Consider the following 22,317-nt stretch of genomic DNA (forward strand, 5'->3'; position numbering starts at 1 on the left):
ATGCGTACCTGTCAACCAACTTGGTCAATTCGCTACCCGATGGCGCTGCGAACGTTCGCGTTTCGTTTGCCCCGTGCGCGCCACTCGGTGATTCCCCAAGTTCACCGGCTTTTCGCGAAAAAAATCATTGCGACCGCGGCGCGGCGCGCGTTCCAATAATTTAGCGCCAATTTCGATTTCCTTATCGTCGCCTCAGCTGTTTCTGTAATTATAATTCAACTTTAAGTTACATCTCTTTTTGTCGGATGCGAAATTTCCTCGTATTTAGGAATATTGGATAATTATTAATTAAAATGCTTTACGAAGTTATGACATAGCGTTGTAACGAGCAAAAATGTTTACAACCTCCTGCCATAGGAGTGAATGCAAAATTTCTGAGATTTGGGAATATCGGATAATTATCAATGAAGATAATAGATTGTCCCAAAAGTTTCTTTCGTTTTAGAAGGAAATAATAGACGCACAACATTTTTTGTTGTTGAATAATGTTGTTGCTGGATCATACATAATTTAATAAAAAAATAGAAAACAAGAAATGTTGCGCATCCATTATTTCCTTACAAAGGGAAAGAGGGTTTTGCGAATTCGGATGTTTATAACTTTTACCGTAAGATTCGATGCAAAATTTCAGAATGTAGGAATTTTTGATAATTATCAGGTAAAGTGCTTTACGAAACGTAATATAATAGACACGGAAGTTTAGGATCTTTTATCGAAATTTCAGAAATTCGTGAGTATTCGATAATCGTCAATTAACGTTGAAGAAAAATTTGGGTGTTCTATAAAGTTTTATATCTCTTGCAAAATTTTACAGATGTTTCTGAAAAATCTTTTCGTTTGAAATAAGATTGAGTTTCGTGGAGGCGAAACAGGGCGAGATTAGATTATGAAAGTGGCGAACTACGATGGCAATATAGGTCGTATTGGGTGTTGCATCGCGGCTTGTTTTCGTGGAACAAGAATGTGCCGATGGCCCACATTTTTAACGACACGATGGATTTCCCAACACGGCCTGGCCGAAACGCGCAACGGGGTCATTGCGCAATGGTTTTACTTCTCTTTATCCAGACTAGAGGCCTGGCAGCATTACATAAAAGCATTTATCTGTCAGGAGCCAAGGCATCTAGTCCTGTTGAGCGACGGTCGCGTTCAACACGTTGCTACTCTACTTCCCTCTCTTAACTGCCATTGCTCGTGAACATCGTGTACCAGAAACGATCCATTTCTCAATAATGAAAATCATTTTAATTGCAATTAAATCGTATATTCGTGACATTTTTTTATTCGATTAAACAACGACCAAAAATAAGCACGAGTATATCGTTTATACATGTTTCTTAATACGACGAGTAAAATATTCTATTTAAAAATATTCCCTGTAATTAAATATAATAAACAACGACTATTAATTCCCTAAGTACTATGGGAGCATATATGTATTTGGTTATCGATATGGATCATGGTCGTGAAATTGCGTTAATATGGACCATTCGTGTAATCGAAGTATAACACGAAAACACATTTCCTCTATTCTATACGATTTTTTGTAATTAACATTTTAAATAAATATACATTTAATATTTACTTGACGTTTCAAATAGTATCCGAAAGTACTCATAGCAATACGTCTTATCCAAAAGTTACTCTAGTTAATGGACTTAAGTGGATACTTAAAGCGTTTAAAAACGATCACTCGACTTTCAGAAGAATTTTCTACGAGATCAATCGTTTTATTCTGTTTAATTCTTCCACGTTCAAATCCAGAAATCGATCTTCTCCTCTGGCTGCCAATTCGCCATCCAAACTCCAGTCAACGACCACAATACGAACAATAAGTCACCTGTACGACATCCTCTCTTTGCCTAAATGTACTTGCGTCTCCGCTGATCAACAGCGAGCCCCAAGTGGCTGTATTCATCTCGGCTAGTTCCACGAGAGATCGTTATGTGCCTGTCGCCCATTTAATACCATTTTAATCGATCCGCTAAGGCGAGTAGGCGCGCGCTAACCGGACACCTGATCCCGATGGAAGGCTACACTCGCCGCGGCCCTGAGGCCCCCAAGAGAGGGAGGAAAAGAGAAAAAAAATCACGTAATAATAGATACGAGCGTGCACCAGCGGCGGCCTGGCTCGCTGTGTTTCGCAACGCTTCACAAAGGCTCAGGGCCGTTGTTCTATGACTACAACAGAACCGTTCGCGAGGTCTACGCCCGCTATCGAGGTCTCTTTATCCCTTCGCTTGCTATTCAAGACTCCCGCCTAGCTTAAAACTGTCCGACATCGACCGTTCCATCGGACGAAATGACCCGACTTCCGGAAGTCGATCGCGGCGACAGGTAACGCGATGACGCGGTCTCACTCAGTCGTGACACGCGTATCTTTCTTCGTTTTTATTGTTTCTTTTTTCTTTTTTTTTTTAAGGTCGACTGCTTGCTCTTTCTTTTTTATCTTTCCTATCATTTATACGTATCAATAAGGAGTTTGAAACAAGTTCTATCAGATTCGGTGATGAGGCTCTTTTCATTCAAGTCTATATATATATTTTTAGATTTTATCGTCTAAATTTGCGGCTTTTCTTTCTTAGTCGTTTCTTTTAATAGACGAATCGTATCGTTGTTATTCGATGTATGTGATTTTAATGAAATCACGTATCGAAGTAGGTATTATCATATTGGTAATAATCTTAGAAATATGTTATATTAATTTATAAAGGAACGTGGTAATTATTGGTTGAATATATGGAAATATGGTTCAGTGATTTAAGAAACTGCAAATACGTATACGTAAATATAGATGGATTTTAATATCGTTCAATTTTATTGATGGCGATGTTTATTGAAGCATATAACGTATGCATTCTATTGCTTGTTTTACACGTGCTGCAGTCGTTATGCTTAAATGGAATGTATGCACCGAAAATGCGTGTATCGATCGTAGTAATTTCGCACCTGGCTATAATAAACCCCGTTCACCACTTTATTATCTATTCTTCACATCGATCTGACCATTTACAGTTTCATAACAGTTATTCCAACCTACCATTATAAACTGAATTGCACACTTAATTAGGTTGCCTAAATGGGGTCAAGCAAGCTCCACCCACTCAATTTGCATAACATATCCCTCTCTTCGTTATGATTTAACGAATATCGCCATGAACAAAGATTTCCCATACAAATGATCCTTTATTTTTTATATTATTTTCTCAGCTTCCTAATTAGAATTGATTGTCCCAATATTTCAATTCTCTTTTATCGCAATTTCACAAATTTCACGAAGAACGTAAATCTTTGTTGAACAAATACTATTCTACATTCATAAATACTAATTTTCTAATTTCTATAATTTTCTAGTACATCGACCGTCCAAACGTCTTAGTTTCTCGATTGCAATCGTGCAAAAATCTGCAGTTTAAGTATCAAAATATTAAATATTCTCTTTCAGTTGATATTTCTTTACATCAGTTTCCCAAATTTCCCAACTCCTGGATCTTCCAAGCATTAAAATTTCCCGATTACGCTTTAAAACGCCACGAAGAACAAAAATTCGCCTTCGCCGTAATTTTCTAATCTCTTAATATTTCAATATTCTGATCCTTCGAACAACAAGACGAATTTCCCAAGCAAACAAAATTGTACGTTCGCCGGTGTTCCCGCAGATTGCTTTTCTAGCGTCCTAATTTCCTCACCTAAGCTCTCGCGAACGCTTAGTCCTCTAATCCCGATCTTCCGATTTCACGAACCGCCAACACCTTCATCCCACCTAGATCCTTTTATAATCACCTCTCGCCGACAAAAGCCACAATTTCAACACGTAGCAATTTAAACACCTAATTATCTGTAAACCCTAATCCGGCTATAATCGATACGAAATCCCAAGACAGTCGACTGGAATTTATGGAAGGCAGTTCTCGCGGAATGGGTGGACGCGTCACGTGCCGGCGCGTGCACGAGCAGAAGAGGCGCTCTTCTCGATCAGGATGATGAATCGCGGCGGGAAGCGTGGCTCGGCCACGTAACTGGGACGAAGTCCCCGAGGCGCCAGGCGGATCGTATTCTCGGAGGAGCACGGCGTAAAAACCGAAAAGATCGTTCCGTGGCTATGAGGCGAGGTGAGAGTGCTTTCACCTTTCTCCCTGTTCTTCGTCCTCTGTCGCACCAGTCCACGTCTCTTTCTCGCTCTTATCGAGCCGCTTTTACTCTCGATCGCTACTACCTGCTGCTAGCTACTGCCGCTTGTTGGCTGCTTGCGTCTGCTCCAGCATGGAGAAAGCAGTCCTCCGGCTTCGTCGTCTTCGCCATATTTCTTTCTCTAGTTCGATCGTTTCTTTCCTCCTATCTTTTCTTTGCATTTCGAGATCGCGTGCGAACCCTTTCTTATCGCTATGTCGCTTTCTTATCGACAGTGTATTTCCATGCGAATTCAGATCTTTGACGATATAATTAAGAACACAGAACTCGGATAGAAAATTGTTCTAATCCACCAAGTATGATAGAGAGTATTGGATATTTTATATGTCCTTTCGTGTTACGCGAATTGTATCTTCAAACTGCGAAGGAAATCCAGTGTCTGCGTATCGTAAGAGGATGAGTTGTTGAATCGTTCGCTGCGAGCTTTCATATTTCTATTTTCGTGAATAGCATCAAAGAGGAAGAAACGAATGTCCTGCGAACAAACTTCAGGTAAAAATTGGAAGATATTCGTAGAAAAATTATTATTTGCCAATCAGAAACACAAAATTCGTCTATTAATACAATTCCTTTATCTTTGATAGCTCTCAGGGTATTCTAGAAGCTATGCGATCGATCACCAATTATAATCTATTAGCTATTTTCACGTTGGAGATGTGAATGACAGCCGATAGAAGAGACATACGTCGAATATTTTTGGCTGAACTATGAATCTGTAAAATTTGATCGAAATCGAAGCATATAGATTGTTTCTCTTGTTAGAGTTGAAATATATTGAAATCCGTTTCTACTGAAACTGGAGCAGTAGGTGTAACTTCGATGTTTTAGATCTACATAGGTGGAAAAGGGGCTCAGTTTCAAGCTGTGACGCACGCGCGTCCTTGTTTATCCCGGTTCCACCAGGGACACCGCTAATACATTGACTTCTTTGTTACAGATTTACATGTCGCGGCAATGATTCACTTGCAATAACGATTGAATAACTTGTACACAATTTCTTAATCATTATACATGTCGATACACCGGCGCAGATTGCGGTCAAGCGATTTGTGGTTGCAGGTGGAATACATTCCTGAGTAACTACAATATCCTTTAAGCCTTCTTTTCTTTTTTTTTTTTTTCCTTTTAATATTCCACATACTGCATATAATTGCCCAATATTATTCCGTTCTAGATCAGAAAATTTCTGCCCTAGTTTGATTCTAAGGATAACTCCACGATCATTGTTATCGTTTTATACGTATCTTCGATTATCGTATCGATCGGTGTACCGTTTGGATGTCGTATAACAAAATTTCCAAAATTTGTCGAATTAATTAAAAATATGAAGAATTCTTTACATTAATCCGCGACTCTATTCGTGATAATTTTTGTAAAATATAATGACTTTTGGTAAATGAATAGATTTCGTTTTATAACATTTCCGTCATGACCAATTATATCGAATCGAGTTCGGTTCACAGAAAAATTACGATGCTTCCCGCATGATCTAATACTATTCACGACATACTGGGTACTATTATTTCTTTACTTTCGCTACTGTGTTACCACTGCTGTATTCTACGTGACAATTAAATTCAAACCCTATTATATAATACCCTTACATTTCATAAAACACCACGATCAATGAAGTTTTATATAATAATTTCTATCACCATGTTGCGCGAAATAATAGAAATCTTGCCTCGTGAAATGAATCACTTTCGCATTATACAAAAATAAAATTTACATTTCCGGAATAGATACGAATTACCTTATTTATTTATTATCAGTGACCCTGTTCAAGTAAACCCATCAAATCAAATCAGTACGTGAACAGAATTTATACACCTTCACATATCATCGTCTTTTCCTACAAATTCATTTCAATCAATTTCACCTAGAAATCTCCACAGAAACGACTCCTCAAGTGGCTCCTCAAATAGTCGCAGGGAAAGACAGCCCTAATTCGATGGACGTTGCCGAACAGCGAAATCTGCTCAGTAGATATAGGTAGACGTTAAAGAGTCCCCTTCTAAAAGATTCGAAGGCTGGCGTTAAAGAGCCAGTAAGAGGAATTTCGTCACGAACGGCAGCTTTTACGATATCCAGCGTTGTTGTTGAGCAACGTGAAACGGGCCTCGGCCGTCCTGGATGTCGGACGGTAACCCCAGCCGAATCAAGGCCGGCGCACACGGAGACGGCTCTTACTTTCACGCGTTAGAGACGCCGCTCGTGCTCGCTTATATCAGCGATGGGACTTTACACGGACTCTGGGACCAGCTTCCAAGTTTGCCCACACGACCCTCCTTCTCTTCGAGAACTCGTCACACCAAGTACTGTTCGTTGTAAGCGGACCGCGAATTTTCCTCCGTTTAGGAGATAATGTGCAAGGCTACGTATAAGTGGGTATAGTATGGAAAACTATGGAAAATATTGAAAACGGAGTAATACTTATTATAATATCTAGTGCATGAGGCAGATTTCTATTGAAGCTGTTCTATCGAACTGTTCGGATCTACTCGTTACATTTACATATTGAAACGTTCTAACGAAATTAGAATGAGTATCTATAACCAGATCGCGAACTTTCATACAGATTCGTATTTTTGCGGATTTTACGTCGGGTATTTTTCTATAATTTTGTATCTGCGCGTGAACATTCGCAGTCTGTTTATCGTAAAATAGTAGGAATCAGCAGGCGCCGTAATATTTATGGTAGCTTACGTTTGATACGAGGTTCATCAAATTTTATTTCATTGCCGTTGCTCGATTTCTCGAAGAGCGACGATTGTCTCGTGTTCTTGCACGTCGAATTAACTTCGCTGTTGAAGTTTGGCTCGTGACAATGAGTAGAAATGGCCGATGAATAGGCGGAAAGTGAAAGAGGAATGTGTTAATCGTTTCACTGTTTCGCGTCGGGGAAAGACTTTCGAATCGTCGGTTGAAAGTAAACTGTAGAGTCGCGAGCAGCCGTTACTTTCGCCACGCGCATGCAAGCTTTCCGTAAAAATGTAATATCTGATCGTTAGCGTAAACTATGACGTGGTCCAAGCTCCACGTAAATCATGTGAGATCGTGATAAATGGTCTCGCCCGAAGGTCGTGATATATCGATTTATCGAACCAGTATCGCGACCAAACCTTACCGTTGCACCGAACAGGATGCAAAAGTAGAAACATATTTTCAAATGTGATAGTATACGGTTGTTCGATGGTATAAACGAATTGATTTATTTCACAGTCCCTTCTTCTCTCTCACTATCTCTCCTCTCTTTCTCTCATTCATTTATATATTATAAATTAATTTCATATTAATATCCCTTTCATGAAATACATATCGTTGCCAAACCTGTGACAAATAACACAATGTATACTAAATTACGTCATACGTAGCATCTATTGGGTTGGCAACTAAGTGATTGCGGATTTTGTCAGTACCATCTAATGACAAAATCCGCAATCACTTAGTTGCCAATCCAATACATGCACCAAAACTAATCTATCACGATCTGACGGAAATGAGAACTGTTTTCTGAACAGTTTGAAGTTTAGTAGATTAGTTATCGAGATTCGTATGGAATGGAAATCGAGTTCCTTCTGGAGATTCGCGATAAGAGATCGACCATCGTATAGATGGTACATTATTCGTCTGTCGACAAATAGACCACAATCGAGCGATACCTGGGACCTCGATGGCCTTGCTATCCGCGCTGGACCGAAACGTCTTGCGAAACTCGGATTATTTTCGATCATCCACCTATTTGTTCGCGTCGAATCTGCCTCGTATCCCCTACCATTAACAGTGCTTCGCATTCTGCAAATGGTATCGTCCCACGATACTTTCCAGACATTCAGGATTACTGCAACAACGTCTGATTAATCACTTCCTCTCTTCGATTCTCTCCTTCCATGGGATCCTCTAACTTTCCGACGCCTTTTAGCTGTAATTAGTATTTACGAAGGACACTTAGAACGATCATCATGCTGAAGTATGATAAATAGGCTTTTTAATCATGATCCTAAACGTTAATAGTGGGTTTTTTAATTAAATTTACTTGTAATTTTCAATTTGCATGTTTGATCGTGTTCAAATTTCTGTATTATTGTATCTTCGACTATACGAAATAATTCTCGGTGAATGAAATTTGTTTCCTGTTAAGAAAATATCCCTTTTATCGTTACAAATTGCTTGCTTGTTTCTTCTATCAGATTGCCGAAATCAGCGAATGGAATTTTCTACATCCATTCTCCTATTTCCCAATATTCCAGTTCCAAACTTTCTCCACTTTCTGTACTTTTCGAACAATCTGGGGAATACGTTCGAGACGTGAAAAGAAACTTCTCGAGCAAAGTATATACATACACATACAGCGGCTCGCGAGAGTATTCGAATACTTACCACGGAATATTTGTACGTTTATATTTCTGTAACAACGTAACAAATTTAACAATGAAACACGAGCATCCAGATTGCGCGCAACACATTTGAAACCAATCTTCAAATATCTATAGAAGATACAACATATTTATTGTAAACACATATTCAGTAAAAAGAAACAATACACAGCGCGAATAGTCCTACTGAAAATACGATAAGTATGAAAAACAATCCCACTGAATATTTAGACTCGTTAACTGGTACCAAATATCTTGTCATTTTTGTACAGATATATGTTCAGATTATTTTCAAATTCTACCAGTATATGACAGTAGTTTCGCAAGTTTGCGAAAGCCTCGGCTCATCAAAATTCGAAGAAACGTCAATATGTCGTGCGATAGGCATCAAGTTCGAAAGTTCAAGGCGAAAGTTCAAAATGAAAAGTTTACCAAAAAGAGTTCGCAACATCGTGTTATCGACCGACACTCGTTGCAATGTCAATGAAATTTCGTTTCGTTCGGTACAACGTAGTCGAACGATGTTTTCACGAGCGTTCTAATACTTTCGTGAGCAACTGGTATACCGTATGGTTGGGCGGATTGGAAAATTTCCATGGGCCAAGACAACATGATACGTTGAATGATGGTGAAGTTGTCCCGTTGGCTGGTCTCTCGTCTGCCTCGGCGTGTAAACACCGTGACGATCCTAATCTCTTGCGCAATGGCTGGACGCCCTTAATGAAATTTCAGGTCGGCCCCAGAGTGACGAAGCCGGTCATTGCCCTCGACTCGTTCGCTCGTTCCACTTTACGGCCTCTCTCTGTGTTTCCTGGTTTCGTTCTACGCCTCGGTTTTGGCGCGGTTGTTTTGGCGCGCACATTCCTGATTGATGCGGCTGACCCATAAATATGCTGACGACCAAACCGTGAGCTACGTTTACTCTGCGATTAGCATCGATACCATCGTTCGTTCTGCTTTTTCTCTTATTTCTAAAACGTTAAGCCGGTCGTCCTTTAACCTTCGCGCAACACACGCTATATAATACCATCATCACGAGCGTGTAATATTTTATTTCGTAGCGATGAAACGAAGAACCGAACGAAAAGGTTCTTTACCTGTGTGATAATTAAATTTGCAGAAGAAATTCAATCTTACGAATTGACTTAAAATAAATGTAACTTAAATTTATCATAAATATAAACCTGCGATAATTATAAACTTAACCTTGACCAATGTCTTAAAATCTATTACATTAGGTTGTCGCAAAACTGTCTTTCTTTTACAGACACGTCTTTTACAACGACGCATTTTTTTATACAAACATGAACGTCGTGATCTTTATTTTGATAGAACAAAATCGATCATACGTAATTCGACAAAATAATATAAAACGAAAAATGTTGTGCGTCCATTATTTCCTTATAAAACGAAAGAAACTTTTCGAACGACCTAATAGCAACAGTGAGATACGTACGCGAGTCAGAATTGACCCATTCTCGGTCTTTCGAACGAACAAAGTTAAGAACAAACGTTTGCGCGTGTATGACACATTCGATTCTTTTACGTATTCTTTTAGATATTGCAAATTAACTGCACGTGTGGAAAATGCGATCGGTTGATGATAAATGAACGTACCGAATGTACGGTTGTAACGGGGTAGCATATTTTTGTTCGTTTTGAAAGCATTACTGAAGAATACAGTGACATTGGAAAGATGATTAATGCGTTGGTTTCTCGGTTTGGAATAATATATCGTTGTCGTTCTACATTTGCTTCTGTAGATCTTTACGTGTGTATAGAATTTTACTGCCAACGTTAGTTCGATTCTTCGCGAAAGTTTAACTGCTTCTATACAACGTGAAAAATCGTGCACCGTAAAGTTTCGAGTCTTCCCAGAGGAAAGCATAGAACCACAGCGCTATTCTCTGCCTGAGCAAGCAAGAATAGAAAAAAATGCAGAATTAAACGTATTCGAGTAGCTCGAATTATCGCGTTTCGCGCTAATAACTCGACGAACCTCGGTTTGTATCTCGGTGAACCCTGAACGGTAGCCTTCCGCGATCTCGCCTAAGGATTCACCGTTACGCTAATCAACAGTAAAAAGCGCCTACTCTCCTAGCATCCTCTCACGGTATCTTCGTCCACTTCTTCTTCTCTTCCTCCTTCCTCTAAAATCGGCGAACAGCCTACCCAGTTCGCTCTAAAACTGCCTTCTGTTACGTCATTGTTGCGCGAAAAGTACACGTGGCCGATAACCTTGATTTATATTCCAGCAGGTCTAAGCGAGTTATAAGTATATTTTTCTAATAAAGTGAAATTTTAAGAATCTTCTTTTAAATAGTTTCATCGGCTAAACACTTTGAAAACTCGCGTCTGACCCAGCACTGTTTCAATCTACTTGAAACTTCCAGCCACGAGCAATTTTCCCTCGCATTTCCTGTACAAAATCGTTGACGAAACTTGTACATGGCGCAAGCTCATCGTTGGAAAATATTTAATTCTTTGTTTGGAATGTATATTCCAAGATAAGGCGCTCGGTGGTAAATAAATTTTACGATCAATCGATTATATTATATTCATAAATTTACACAGAAGGTATTGTTACGGTTCCAGCAGCGAAATAGCTAGCAAAGGCAAGGCGAAGAAACAAAGTGGAAATAAACGAAGAGGTATTTTTGATTCTTAACTTGCAACTTACAAACTGCGATTTGACATAATAAAATCCACGTCGCTCCTCGCAGGAAGGTTAGTTCATCTGTCTCAACTTGTAAAATATAACACGAGTCTTTGTAACCATTCTTCGTCTTTCCTCCCACCTTCTTCTTTCTCGTGGCACGTTGGAGGAGCTGTCGCGAGCCGAAAACCGGTCCCATTTTCGCGGGTACGTGGCTCGTGCACGTGCGCGAGCACGAGGACACGGTGGCGCGCACATAAACGAAGTGCGTTGACACGGAATGTCCGCGGAGAGCGAGGAGCTCGGCAAGAGGAGCCATAGGTCACTCACCGCGCCGCAAACGTTCCCGCATCCTTGACGCGTACGCCAGGAGGAGGATCCTGCCGGCTAACGGAATCGTCGATGGCCACGCGTGTGCCAGGACCATCGAACACCCGCTCCAACCTTCCGCTCCTCTCTCGGGCGACGAACGTGAAATTTTGATGAATCTGAGAGATTCGAGGATGTCAGTATTATAAATTTGTCCCGTTTCTATATTTATTGTAACATGGATAATACTCGTATGTTCTAATACATATAGTATATATATAGGAATATCCGATATATGTATTAAAAAAGGATGAATTTATAGTCTGCAGTGATATAATGGTAACCAATAGTACGGTAAGTAGAGGATTTTTGGAATATCGAGAGTATTGGAAATATTTCCTTGCAAGTTAATTCTTTTTTATTCGATCCATAAATTGAAGCTATAAAAATCGCCACGGTTTATTGGATTTATTGTTGTATTGTTAGATTTGTTTTCGGCGAAGAGACACGTTTAATAATTTAGACATAGTCTGCGAGTTAACTGACATTTGCCAGTTTGTCACGTGCTTATCGGTGGTATCTTCGTTTTATGATATGAATTATTCGACTATGTATAACTTTGTATCCCGAATTCGTTAAAATGCCCGAGTTACGAGTTGAGACAGACGCAGTAGATTCGGACAGCGTTTCGTCGGACATAGACGTTCGGGATATTTAGCCGATGAAACTATTTGGAAAACCGATTCGTCGCGTTTCTTCCTATTGGAACCTAATTATCGAAAATTATTGCTTATTTCATCTCCGTATAATATTTTAAAAATATTTCAGTCCTGTCTAAAGATAAATCGAGATTACCCGAGTCTAGAGAAATGTTCGAACAAAAGGTTAAATGAAATTAAAAAGAGAAGATTAACGTTGAAATTCGAATGCAATGCGGTTCTAACGTCTTTCGATTGAACGATCGAAATCGGTAATTTCTAACGGCCTCTAACGAGGCCATGGTAACTCGGTGGCAAAGCCCGAAAGTAACGACTGTAAACAGTAAACACTTTCATTCACAGCTCTGTCTAGGCCCTGTGGATTTAGGCTGACTGACCCCTTTACCTCATAGCCCCCTCCGCTTCTGTCGCGTTAGATTCGTGTTAGACGGCGGTCTGGCTGTGCCGCGCAACTTTCTCTCTTTCTTCGATCAAACCAAACGATGACATTACCTCGTTCCTCGACAAATCGCCAACATACGCGATCAACAACCTCGAACCTATTAATTTGCAACTAGAGATTTTATGGATCTCCTCGTTTCTGCAATATTTCATTTTTACTTCGTTCGAATCTTACGCGAGAACGAAAAAATGAAAGGAAGAAAACGAATCTTTCGTATGAATCGTTTACTTGTTAGAGAGATTTGTAAATAGAAAAATTGGAAATAAATTAGTCAGTTTGCGATTATCAAATAATCGACAGCCGTACAGAGGATAGCACACGATGTCGCTTGTAAATCGCAAACTAACTTGAAAGTTTTTCACATTAACAGGAATCTTCTTTCTACTAAGAACCGTCTTCGAGGCCAAGCGGAAGCTCCCTTCAGCGACAAACGCCTCGACATCCGCTTCCCGTTAGAATAACCCCTAGAACGTTACGTAAATATAGCTTAACTAAACGGCAATGTACTGTTTCTCACAAATATTTGGCAAGAATCTGTATACCTTTGCTTCCATACCAAATTACAATTTCGTATATTACTTGCAGATATACGAAAAAATATATAAAACAAGAAGAAAACGAGACTTTTATCCAAATGTCATCTTTACGAAAAGTACGCATCGCTGTAAATTTAGACGATTTCTCTGAAAAATTACCAATCGATTATTTCGATAGTTTCGACAAATTCGGAAATGAGAACGCTCTATGAAAAACGCACATTTCAAGGAAATATAAAATTCACGTAGAAAGACGAGCTTTCGTTACGTTTTACAGAAAACCTGTCATATTTGTTTTACGAGATTTACCGAACCTTCGTGCGAAAAATTCTAAATCGTCAGTTCCGATAATTCTATCGTTAGCTAAGAACAACACGTATTCCACGAACAAAGGCGACACGCTCGCGCGCCGATTCGTCCTCCAAGGAATCTCCTTCGAATTCCACCGCATCCGTATCCGGAACAGTACGCATCTCCCCTCCTGCCCCGTTTCGTGTCGTCTTGTCGGACAATGGCAGCCGCGATGTACAGGCAAAAAAGGAACTTTCGCGGAGCGGAGCGTGGGCATTGGCATTTCGTCACTGGCCAGGTTGAACAACCAGGTTGAATAACCGGCGTTACGTCACTGGCGTGTACGCGTTCACAGACGGCCAGAGGAAAGAGGGGCAACGGTGCCAACAGGCCGAGAAAGAGGAAGAGACGAGACGAAGGTAAGGGACGGAGGTTCTCAGCGTAGCGTGCAAGGTGGGGACCATGGAGGTCGATCACCTACGTACGGGAGTCAGTGACACCTTCGGGCGAGGACGATATTTTTTTCCTTCCTTCCCTTCTGCATGCCCTCTTCTCTTTTCTCTTTCTGTCATCCTCAGACGTCGAACCCGCCGAAACATCTAACTAACTGCCGACTGACGTTATGAATGAACACGGTGCACGAACTTCGGACGTGTGTTCGATTATTATTATCGTCGCCTGTAATAATCGTGTTTGCAATTCGACGTATTTCCGATTCTCAGGTTTTCCGTCGTCTTCTCGTTACGGTACGTCGCGATTCGTTTCGAAGTTTCGCGAACGTGGCAGTTCGCTTCTTCGGGCTAGATCTGACCTTTCTCCGAGCGAAACGTACTAAGGAGAGCGCGATCGAGTCGCAAAAGTATCGTCTATGCATCGTGGAAGTCTAAAATCGACGAAATGTATGGGGATTTGTTCGGATGAATTTCGTTCGAAAGCAGATTGTGTCTTTGGTTATTAGCGCTTTGTGCTGTCATTCTTGTCCGTCGAATCGAATTCCATCATGTTGGAATTTGTACGATGGTAGAAATCAGAACTCTGGTGTCGTAGGTGGATTTGCGGAAAAGGGGCGGTGTCTTTGATTATTAACACAGTCGTATTCATCGACTCGGCGGTCTATCGTATTAGAAATTCCAACTGACAAACTGGCGTACGAAGAACTCTGTCACTGAGAACCATCGTAACACATACGTATACGCAAAACATCGGTCTTCTCCTAATTCGGCATTGCAAGCAGCGTGTATCGTATTGAAAACGTGTAGCACACCATTACAACACCGCATCGTTCAAATCCAATCACAGTCTACATGGATCGTATGTGTATCACCCACGATGAATACCGATAACGAACGCGTTGATCGATACGAATAAAAGACAGAAGGAAATGAAACAGTCGATCGAACAATCGGAAACCTTCGGCTCGTTTTTCCCCTGACCGTGTCGTACCATCGAAATTGCTCGAAACGGTGCCAGTGTCGGCGTCCACGTGACCGTTCCACCGAAAGATCCTTGACGGAATTATTTTGCACGACTCCGTAACGCCACGAGCGGTTCACGACAGCACCGGGTCAATGACCGCCGGTTGTTGTTTCTCAGCGTGTCTCGGGAATGAGTATCGCGTCAAAAATACCGGGCCACCGTCTCCGTGAACGGCCACAGTGGTCAAGGTCTTCGGAGCTCGCTAGCCGGAACAACTCGACTGCTTTCGTTTCGTAAGGGGGAATTTACGCGCGTTTCCCTTTTGGCTGCGCGTTACGGCATCCGCAACTCGTCGATGCACGGAACACCCTCGGGTCTTCCGTCGGCCGTGTATCAATGATCGTAAGAAACGACGCGACAGAGGATTGTATACGAGAAACGTGACGACGTTTCCTCCATTGAAACGTCGATGAATATTCAAACGTCGACTTCGATCGTCTGGTTCGCGTCTAGCAGGACACAGTTGCGATTGGATGAGCTGTTGCAGATGGCTCGCGAAGATTCTCGCGGAATCTGCCATGCTTCGTGATATTCCCTCGAGCAGGGAGAAAACGTATAGAGACTGGAAAGCAGTATATGCATGCGCTGATCTTGAAGAACGAAACGTCTTCTTATCGGGCTATGGGAGCATTGGGTCGAGGAATAAGCTCGATGGATTTCCATTGACGTATTTCTAAGGAATAGAAATTAGAGAATTAAGGATTAGAAATTGCTCGAAGAACGTAAGGATGCGTGTGCTTGAATTTGACGAGAAATTACTCCTGCGTCTTTTTAAGATACCTTTCACGCGAAAGTAACGATACTTGGCGTTGGTATCTCAAGGAAACGCGAACGAACTTACTGCTCGATCTAATATACATGTCATTGTCGTAGTATCAAATTTTTATAGTCACGATCGATAATTATGTATGCGTGTAAATAATCGAATGGACCTAGTTGATTGGTAGACCGCGGATTTTTACGCAGTTTCATATTTCAATAGTATTTTAAACGTTCAAACTACCCTGCTTTGAATATTTCCGATATTTTTGCGTATTGCGTGAATTTTGTACATTGTCGCGCTCTTAAATTTTCTATAAATTCGTGAAAATCCGCCGTCCGCTGATCAATATACAAATACTATAACGAGCCCAATTGCGCGGAAATATTTTTCAGGGCCATTGAACGCTTCGTTCGTCGAACGATCAATATCTAAACTAAGAAGGAATCGAAACAAATGAAAACAACACGTCGAGAGAGGACATATCCGCTTATACGTGCTCCCATGCGTAGTTGATGGACATTGACGTTGGAGGGAGGTGACATTGTAGCAGCTTCCGCCTGGCAGCATGAAATTTCGAAAGAACGGGCCGCTCGAGCCGATGACCGAAGAAGGTCGACGAATACGGTGCCCCTGTACTTTGCCTCGTTCCTGGCCTTAGTTAACGACGTTGCGGTAGTTGTCTTCGGTTGTAATGGCCACGTTCAAGTTTCCTTTAACGTCCGGCACGCTCGAAAGCGATCGCCTCATCCTAACTACAATCGAATAAATCCGCCATTGTTCCACGTCGATTCTTGCCTCTGGCTCTGGTACACGCATCCATGTACAATCGTCGATCGTTATCTTGATGATAGTCGATCGTTTTTACAGGGCAAACGAGAGAGACACGTTAGAGTCTGAAAGTAATGTTTTCATCCGACAGCCTTTCTATAGCCATCGTATAAGGGGCAAATTTTTGACTAGTCTGAATTGCTTGAACTGGGTTTCCGAAGGTGAAAAACTTTAGGTTTGTAAGGATATGAGGATATATTTTGAATTAAACGCCCACGATGGTAGATTAAGGCATCGTTAGGCGATAATTGTTAAATACAAATTGGGTTGAGAAATATCAAATGCGAGATACTGGGAAGGGAATTGTTTTAATCGATATTAAAATTATATTTGAAGATAAAATGGTGTAAGAGGTTCTATGGAAGTTAAAGGGATTAGAAGGAAATATCGAAAGCATTATTTTTTATTAAATACGTTATTATTTTGGAAATGCTTGAACATGTAATTTTAACTAGCTAGCTTTAAAACGGGGAATACATCGACGTAAAAAAGATGGAATGAGAATAGACATTTCTGTCATTTCTCAGAAACATTGTGTAACAAGTAGTATTCCTTCCGATGTTTTATACATTTTCGCGTATTATGTGTCGTCTGTGCACGTTGGTACCTTCGAGCTTCCCGTAGATAAATATCAGCGGTCTGCTAATAACGATAAAGCTTGCCTTGTGTGTCATTCGAACGAATTGAGACATACTTGCACACACCCAGACGTGGAAACTGGCGTTAAATCGCGTGACCGGTCTATAAACCTGTATACGATTTGCATACAATGATCCGTCGTTGCACAGGGCAAGCTCGATATTGTTCGCGTTATCTGCGTAAACTCGCTTTCATCACGGGCGGCAGGTGCCCTTTAAAGGAGAAGTCGAGCAGAGATCGCGTGGGTGGAATCGGAGAGATCGAGCGAGCGTTCGCGTTCGATGGATCGAAGCGGGTTAATCGGAATCGGGAGCACGTAACGAAGGGGATCGAGACGCCTCGCGGCCACTCGGCCGAGATCGATCGACGAGAACTGGGCAGCGCCGCTGCCTCGAAAACGTGAGAACAACAGGATCGAATCGGACACGAGCCGCGAATAAATTTCGCGCGATTAACCGAACCGATAGCGACATTCTCTGCTCTCATATCGGTTCACCGAAATTTTTCTTCCTCGTAATTTAATTTGTAAATTTAGTTCGACTGATATGACAACAACCGATGTAACATTTACGATATTTAGAGGGTGAGACGTCTATCGAAGTTAATTGCATTCGCGGAAAACAGAATTCACATAGAAATTTTAGATTTCGCTTTGTCATTGGCTCGTTCGATCTTCGGAAATTGATCGCAATCTGTTTCTTCTAACTTAGTTTGCGATTATAGTCCGACGTTCTTTGTAACTTCTACTTCCCATAGACAAGTGAGTGTCGAAGTTGTGTACACAAGCTTTACGATGCCGTGTATCGCAACGATAATTTATCCTCCTTAAACGTTCCTTAGTTTCTAAATTAATAAAAATACGATAAATGATAGGAGCTACGTATTATCGCAGTTATTTACGAAACAGATTTCTTTCTAACGAATTGCACGAACACGTTCTCAACTACTTTCCCTCCCCCCAAAATAATCTACGGAAATCTTTTCACGACTTCCCTGCACAACTGTTAAAGGGGAAAACGAAGTAGAAGAGAAAGAGGAGGAAGGAAAAAGAAACAATTACGAAAGGTCTATAAAAATATTTGGATGAGAGATAAGAGTATAAAGGTTGGTGGTAAACTGGTCGATTGGAATGGCTCTCGGCTGGCACGCGATGTCGCGCAGGCCGTTCACCCTGCCGGCAGGGCGAAAATAGAGGGTCGATTTCCGGTTCCAAAAAGTCGATGAATCAGCGCACGGTCGGGGGCCGCGGAAGAAACCGGCCTGACGCTGCTCGGCCATTTAAATTTGCGCGCCGCGAGCGTCGGGATCCCAAAAATAGGTCGGACGGTGAGGCAGCTCGCGCGGCTGACTTCCTCGTTCATTGTCGCGAATTCGGTTCGCCTAACTGTAGATCCGTCGGTGCACTAGCCGATGCACATGCCACGACCGCGTGCAAAGAAGCGAAGGATAGAGAAAGAAGGAGGAAGAGAGGTCGTTGCATCGTTAGAGGCGAACGCAACGCCGCTGGAAGCGCCGCGGGACCGCTGTGATACGAATTCCTTTTATTCCTTTTCGTAATATCAACCGTGTACTCTTGCGCTTTGCCATCGGCCACTTTCTTGCGATCCTGCGTTTCTTTCCTCTCTTTTTTCTTTTTTTTTAGCTTTTCGTGTTTTTCCTTTTGAAAGAAGAATTGCGACTGAGATGGATTTATTAGTTTTTGTTTAAGGTAAAACTATAAAGGTATTTAAACATTTATTGTAAAATTACTTTGTAGAGATGTTATGCGCATGATACATTTTGAAATTTCATTATCGCTGTGACGAAGCATGGTTGCCATGGGCCAAGTTTGAGACAGATTCCAAAATACATATATAAAAATCGCTAATCCCAAATTTGTTCGTCTCTTAAAACGAACATTTCATCTATGCATCTCTGATAAAACAGCGAACAGATTAAAAATTCACGATGCAACGATAAATATTTACTACGAGTTTTCAATTAAAACGTGACAAACGCGATCAAGCCCACGAGGTTAGCGGTTGATGCACCTCTAAAGAATGAAACCACCACGATCTAAACCAGGAACGAAATATTTCACCGGCAGGATTCCGTTAGCTCGGAACACCCATGCACGGTTAGATCCTTGAAGAAAAATCGATCTGGACGAACGAGGATCGGCGCGTTTCTCACGAGAGAGCGAGAGAGCCATGGCAGTCAAACTGTCAAACCATCCTCCGAGCTCCCCACGTGGCCGTGGAGAAACTAGCTGGATAATCGCGCCTGAAGAGAAGTCAACCGCGGCCAAACTCTGCTGCTCGTTCTCTCGGTTGGTTCTTTAAATTCAGAGAGATAGTTGCCGAAGAGAGAGTCTACGGCTGTCGTAGAGTACATTTACTGCCTGGCCATCTCCGTTCCGACGAAAGGATGCGTCCCTTCCGGGCACTTAGTCCAAGGGAACAGGCTGATGGAGTCGCGCCGCGTGCGTCCCGGTTGCGGTAACGAGCCACGGCGAGAGCCAATAGCCCGTAGTTGAAGTCCACCACCGTTGGTCCCCGCGATATGCACGCGTTGGCGTGGTCCCGCATTAGCATCGATATAGCGAGGGTCAGGTCGGGTTCAGTGAACCCGATGCATCGCGCTCTCGGTGCGCCGGTGCATCGCGAAGGAACGAGCGAAGAATGAAAAGTGGCTCCGCCACGGGCGTTAGAACGCCTCGATCACGCCGTTTCCGATCATGGGATATGGAGAGCGTTGCCGGCCTTCGTTTTGCTCGCCTTTTGCTGCCTGGATATTATCGAAGCAAGAAAATCTCTTCGCGACGAGTTACGTCGTCGATGCGTTGACAGATAGACGGCAAGAGTTATCGCTATTTTGTCGCCTCTTTGAGAGTGAGAGAGAGAGAGAGAGAAAGAGAGAAAGAAGTGTCCTCGGTAATATTCTCTTCTTGCGCCATTTTTCTAAATAAAATATGTAACCAATCGACGCAATCGTACTTGGATTCACTGCATATGTATCGACGGATATGTACGTACGCAGGTGTAATAAAGAGCTGAAAAGATGATGATGCAAAGGAACGCGGGTCTGCTAATATTCTACGAATATTGCTGGTGTATTGACTTCGGTTGCTTTTGATGAGAGATAGGAACGAGAGCTGAATACAGATGAATGGTAGTAAATTTTCAGCTGAGGGCGTTTCGAGATGTTTGGCTTTGATAGATGAAATACGAGACTGGAGAGCATTATTGTTAACTTGAAATGCTTTTAGTGGCGAATATGCTTGACGAAGATCGTTGAACAAGCATTGGAGTTTGAGACACAAGGTGTTGGGAAAGCTTCGGCTTCGATAGATACGACGATATTGCGCTGTTGTTGACCGAGGTCATGTAGGATAGATGAAAAAGGTCAGGGGTAAGAAAAGATATTTGTAATCTTTAATCGAAACGTCGGAGACTCGTACACGATAGCTGTATGAAACGTTGTATCGTCCACTTTTCATTGATATCTCGAATGACGAAACAACATCGTCTTCGTTTTCATTCTCTCGTGAAACCTTTAAAATTCAATAAGTGACCCGAAGATGGCCCGAGGCAGAAAGTGGATTGATCCCCAGGTTGCGCCGCTTATCGAGTAACCAAATTCGTGCTTGCCTACTTTCGTCGTTACGTAACGAGATGGTTGTTTCGTTCGACTGGAAACCACAGTGCCCGAGGGATCCGCTTCGAGCGAACCTCACGGACCGTTAAACCTAAAAAAAAAAAAAAAAAATGTCTAATCGTAAGAACTCTATGGCGAAGTTACGAACCGCTGTTTCAATAATTACGACATCGATTACATCATCGAATTAAAATCCAATACGTTAGACGCAACGAAAGTTTGATTCGATCGAGAACGAAGCATCCATGACTCTATTTCGATTTGACATTTCGCGAGAAATAAACGTGATCTCGAACGAGGAAACACGATTCTCTCTCGTCATGCAACGACGATTGACTTTTCCAGATATATACACATTCGTTATGTACTTTCACCGACGATGTTATTCTGTATTGTCTCGCGACACTCTCACTTGGCTGGTTGCTGACTGGAGATATGCAACGATAACAGTGGAAATCATCGTATATGCTGAAACCCGCACGTCCGACGAAATCTCGGCGAGCACCGTTTCGACTTAGGTCCATTTCCATTCACTGGGAACAAAGCGCTGGAATTAATTATGGCGATATTTTTAACCGTTTCGAAGAACATCCTTTATCTCGTTTGTAAGTTAGAAATTATAAATAACGATAAATAACAATAACGATAAATGTCTAACATACATAACGAATCTTAACGTCAAGTCGAAGCCGAACCTAATCCAACCATCGTAACCAAATAACAAAAGAATTATCTGGTTTCCTGATACTTATAATCAAACACGATACCAAAATTTTACTGAAATTAAATCTCTCCGCATCTAGAAAATTACAAAACCCTTCACCTACTAAAACAGTCCGAAACTTCTTCGCTTCGCTCTAGTGGCCCACATATTATCCCGATTACCTGGAACCCCAAAAACGTGGAAGCAATTTTCAACGGTGTAGCGGCGGCCGTCTCCAGCTCTACGATTAATTAGTGGACGAGCAGCCGGGATTCTAATTGGCGACGCGGAATGGGGAGCAACGAGTGAAATTTCGCGCAATTACATAAGCTCAGCCGGCCGGTGCATAGCTGGTGCGCCGCTGCACCGACCCACCCCTCTTCGCTCTTTATCTTCCGTGGATGTAGAGCAATATGGTTAGAGGTGAGTGACCGGCGTCCAGTTGCGTTCACTAACCTCCCTTCTCCATCCAGTACAACGAAGAGGGTATCTGCTGTTGGCGTGTGGCCCCACTCTGGCGAAGCACGCGAGCACACCATCGTATTTCCCCGTCAGCTCGAGTTTTGCTCTTCCACACCATACTACATGCCTCGTCGTTCGTCGTCATTCGTCGTAGTTGAACCGGCTCCATATGCCTTCTTCTTCGTCTTTGTCCTCTTCTCCTCCTTCTTCTTCTTCTTCTTCTTTCTCTCCTCCTTTCACGCTCGTTGTAGAACTTGAGGCACGCGAACAGAACCTGCCATTGGGGACCA

This window comes from Bombus pyrosoma, linkage group LG11 (genome assembly GCF_014825855.1).
Source record: "Bombus pyrosoma isolate SC7728 linkage group LG11, ASM1482585v1, whole genome shotgun sequence".
Lineage (NCBI taxonomy): Eukaryota > Metazoa > Arthropoda > Insecta > Hymenoptera > Apidae > Bombus > Bombus pyrosoma.